General features: G+C 52.0%; 1 non-coding gene across 1 annotated transcript in view; it reads left to right on the top strand.

The window, feature by feature from the left end:
• Positions 1-3,847: 3,847 nt before the first annotated feature.
• Positions 3,848-5,000, top strand: part of LOC124576041 — a 1,910-nt gene continuing 757 nt past the window's right edge. The window contains exon 1 of the ribosomal RNA XR_006972464.1: positions 3,848-5,000. This exon is cut by the window's right edge and continues 757 nt beyond it. This is a non-coding gene — a ribosomal RNA (small subunit ribosomal RNA).

Below are 5,000 nucleotides of genomic sequence, written 5' to 3'. Positions count from 1 at the left end.
ACCGGCCGCCCCGCCCCGCCCCCCATTAAACCTTTCCTTACAACAATGTGTACCTTAACCTAACCTATATCGTACCGTAACCTAACCTATATCGTACCGTAACCTAACCTATGTCGTACCGTAACCTAACCTATGTCGTACCGTAACCTAACCTATGTCGTACCGTAACCTAACCTATGTCGTACCGTAACCTAACCTATGTCGTACCGTAACCTAACCTATGTCGTACCGTAACCTAACCTATGTCGTACCGTAACCTAACCTATGTCGTACCGTAACCTAACCTATGTCGTACCGTAACCTAACCTATGTCGTACCTTAACCTAACCTATGTCGTACCTTAACCTAACCTATGTCGTACCTTAACCTAACCTATGTCGTACCTTAACCTAACCTATGTCGTACCTTAACCTAACCTATGTCGTACCTTAACCTAACCTATGTCGTACCTTAACCTAACCTATGTCGTACCTTAACCTAACCTATGTCGTACCTTAACCTAACCTATGTCGTACCTTAACCTAACCTATGTCGTACCTTAACCTAACCTATGTCGTACCTTAACCTAACCTATGTCGTACCTTAACCTAACCTATGTCGTACCTTAACCTAACCTATGTCGTACCTTAACCTAACCTATGTCGTACCTTAACCTAACCTATGTCGTACCTTAACCTAACCTATGTCGTACCTTAACCTAACCTATGTCGTACCTTAACCTAACCTATGTCGTACCTTAACCTAACCTATGTCGTACCTTAACCTAACCTATGTCGTACCTTAACCTAACCTATGTCGTACCTTAACCTAACCTATGTCGTACCTTAACCTAACCTATGTCGTACCTTAACCTAACCTATGTCGTACCTTAACCTAACCTATGTCGTACCTTAACCTAACCTATGTCGTACCTTAACCTAACCTATGTCGTACCTTAACCTAACCTATGTCGTACCTTAACCTAACCTATGTCGTACCTTAACCTAACCTATGTCGTACCTTAACCTAACCTATGTCGTACCTTAACCTAACCTGTATTGCGCCTTAACCTAACCTGTATTGCGCCTTAACCTAACCTGTATTGCGCCTTAACGTAACCTGTATTGCGCCTTAACGTAACCTGTATTGCGCCTTAACGTAACCTGTATTGCGCCTTAACGTAACCTGTATTGCGCCTTAACGTAACCTGTATTGCGCCTTAACGTAACCTGTATTGCGCCTTAACGTAACCTGTATTGCGCCTTAACGTAACCTGTATTGCGCCTTAACGTAACCTGTATTGCGCCTTAACGTAACCTGTATTGCGCCTTAACGTAACCTGTATTGCGCCTTAACGTAACCTGTATTGCGCCTTAACGTAACCTGTATTGCGCCTTAACGTAACCTGTATTGCGCCTTAACGTAACCTGTATTGCGCCTTAACGTAACCTGTATTGCGCCTTAACGTAACCTGTATTGCGCCTTAACGTAACCTGCATTGCGCCTTAACGTAACCTGCATTGCGCCTTAACGTAACCTGCATTGCGCCTTAACGTAACCTGTATTGCGCCTTAACGTAACCTGTATTGCGCCTTAACGTAACCTGTATTGCGCCTTAACGTAACCTGTATTGCGCCTTAACGTAACCTGTATTGCGCCTTAACGTAACCTGTATTGCGCCTTAACGTAACCGATATTGCGCCTTAACGTAACCTATATTGCGCCGTAACGTAACCTATATTGCGCCGTAACGTAACCCACATTGCCCCTTAACGTAACCCACATTGCCCCTTAACGTAACCCACATTGCCCCTTAACGTAACCCAACACACGTTGGGCCTTAACCCAACACACGTTGGGCCTTAACCCAACACACGTTGGGCCTTAACCCAACACACGTTGGGCCTTAACCCAACACACGTTGGGCCTTAACCCAACACACGTTGGGCCTTAACCCAACACACGTTGGGCCTTAACCCAACACACGTTGGGCCTTAACCCAACACACGTTGGGCCTTAACCCAACACACGTTGGGCCTTAACCCAACACACGTTGGGCCTTAACCCAACACACGTTGGGCCTTAACCCAACACACGTTGGGCCTTAACCCAACACACGTTGGGCCTTAACCCAACACACGTTGGGCCTTAACCTGCTCTGTAATTGTCATACGACGCGTTAAATTAGTGTAGTGTTGCCTAACTGCAACCCCCGCAATATAGTTTGCTACTCGCACTGCCCGGTCCCCAGTGTATCGCTTCATGTTAAACACCTTGCAGCTATACACTGTAATGTGGATGGCAGCAGGACGTACATGCTCAATGCCCTTTGCAGTTGTTCATTGGCATTTGCAGTTGTTCACTGGCATTCGCATGTGCGAAGCACTTAGCCTACGCTGTGGTACGGCCTGTGTCAACTGTCCGCTGATGTTGTACGTCCAAATCACACACTGTACTGCACATTGGTCCTCATGTACTGAATGATACATCGTGGTACATGTGACCGTACAACGACTGCGCCAACAACGGCGAACCATGCGGTCCAAATGTTGTGCACTCAGCTACGTGTCGTCTCCCTATAAGAGCTGGATTGCAGTGTGGTATGCCCTGGATGGCGATCAGCATGAGCCGTCTGTTGATGTAGTGGCGCGTGTTGTCAGACGTAGTCGTCTCTTCTCACACACCGTGATAGCATGGTGCACTGCGTTCCACATCTGCGACATGCGACAGAGGCCGGTTGACAGTCGTTCGCGCAATGGACATCGCATACGTACGGGGGCCACCTTCCACGTGTTCGCGAAGCGTGCACATGTTGTTGCGTGTATGTGGGCAGACATAGTGTGTCGTGACACCTGACACAGGCATGCAACAATCGTTGAATTTGCAAATGGCGATGGACGCCTACGTTTGCTGGTGACGTTATGCAAATGAACAACTGGTAAACCGTTGTGGTGCGGTTGTTCTCGCTAGAGGTGAATCAGTGATGGCGACGATCGGTTGAGCTACCAACCGGTTGTTCCAGCGATACCCACCATGCCCACGAACGTGAATGGCATCTGGGTGTGAAGCGATACGCGGCGGTGGCTGGGTGGGACCGTCCCCGGCCGGTGAGGGGGGGCCTCCCGGCGTGCTGGCCGCGCGGTGCGTGGGCGCACGCGCTACAGCCGGCTGGTGGGGGCGGCCAGTGGCAGGCGCGCCGGCCGACGGAGGCGGCAGGCGGCGCAGCTGCGCGCCGGCGCACCCTGCACGCGGCGCCGTGCGGCCAAAGTAGGTCCTCGCGGGCCCGGTGCGAAGCGCGGTGGACATCTGCAGTGTGCTGGTCCGATTGAGGACTGTGTGCGCTGAGGATGCGCCGCCGCCCGGCGCTCGGCGCCGCGACGCCGTCTGCTGCTCGGTCGCCTCTGCGGTTCTCGCAGGTGGTTTGTATCGCAGCTGTGCGGACGTGTTGGCGCGTGCGCTGTGCTGGGAGAGTTCGCTTCGGCACCCAAGTGGGGCTTTTGTCCTTCTGTGGCGCTGGCGTTGGAGCTGCCGGTCACCGTAGGTGGCGCGTGTTGTCTCCCGCCGGCAATGCCACGACAGCACGCTCCCGGGCCTCTGTCGGCAGCGGCAAGCTCAGTTGGGAGCACGGGTGGTCGCACCTAAAGCGTCTACTCGCCAAACTCCGGGCGATTGCGCCTCTCTCGAACCCGACCAAGTACTTAGGACGGCGCTGCGCGCCGCCGGGACCTGAGAGGGTTTCGAGGTGTATTGTGCAGGGGAGCTCAGCCTCCTCCTGTTTGCAGAATAATTGAGCGGACGCTTGCGTGTTCGCGCGGGCCCCCGGGACACACTCCCGGGCGGCCGGCTGCTCAGCTCTAGTTGACGCAGCTCCCTGGTTGATCCTGCCAGTAGTCATATGCTTGTCTCAAAGATTAAGCCATGCATGTCTCAGTACAAGCCGCATTAAGGTGAAACCGCGAATGGCTCATTAAATCAGTTATGGTTCCTTAGATCGTACCCACGTTACTTGGATAACTGTGGTAATTCTAGAGCTAATACATGCAAACAGAGTCCCGACCAGAGATGGAAGGGACGCTTTTATTAGATCAAAACCAATCGGTCGGCTCGTCCGGTCCGTTTGCCTTGGTGACTCTGAATAACTTTGGGCTGATCGCACGGTCCTCGTACCGGCGACGCATCTTTCAAATGTCTGCCTTATCAACTGTCGATGGTAGGTTCTGCGCCTACCATGGTTGTAACGGGTAACGGGGAATCAGGGTTCGATTCCGGAGAGGGAGCCTGAGAAACGGCTACCACATCCAAGGAAGGCAGCAGGCGCGCAAATTACCCACTCCCGGCACGGGGAGGTAGTGACGAAAAATAACGATACGGGACTCATCCGAGGCCCCGTAATCGGAATGAGTACACTTTAAATCCTTTAACGAGTATCTATTGGAGGGCAAGTCTGGTGCCAGCAGCCGCGGTAATTCCAGCTCCAATAGCGTATATTAAAGTTGTTGCGGTTAAAAAGCTCGTAGTTGGATTTGTGTCCCACGCTGTTGGTTCACCGCCCGTCGGTGTTTAACTGGCATGTATCGTGGGACGTCCTGCCGGTGGGGCGAGCCGAAGGCGTGCGACGCGCCTCGTGCGTGCTCGTGCGTCCCGAGGCGGACCCCGTTGCAATCCTACCAGGGTGCTCTTGAGTGAGTGTCTCGGTGGGCCGGCACGTTTACTTTGAACAAATTAGAGTGCTTAAAGCAGGCAAGCCCGCCTGAATACTGTGTGCATGGAATAATGGAATAGGACCTCGGTTCTATTTTGTTGGTTTTCGGAACCCGAGGTAATGATTAATAGGGACAGGCGGGGGCATTCGTATTGCGACGTTAGAGGTGAAATTCTTGGATCGTCGCAAGACGAACAGAAGCGAAAGCATTTGCCAAGTATGTTTTCATTAATCAAGAACGAAAGTTAGAGGTTCGAAGGCGATCAGATACCGCCCTAGTTCTAACCATAAACGATGCCAGCCAGCGATCCGCCGCAGT

This window comes from Schistocerca americana, unplaced genomic scaffold (genome assembly GCF_021461395.2).
Source record: "Schistocerca americana isolate TAMUIC-IGC-003095 unplaced genomic scaffold, iqSchAmer2.1 HiC_scaffold_243, whole genome shotgun sequence".
NCBI lineage: Eukaryota > Metazoa > Arthropoda > Insecta > Orthoptera > Acrididae > Schistocerca > Schistocerca americana.
Note: the sequence above shows the minus strand (reverse complement) of the source record. Positions and strands in the feature narration are given on the sequence as shown.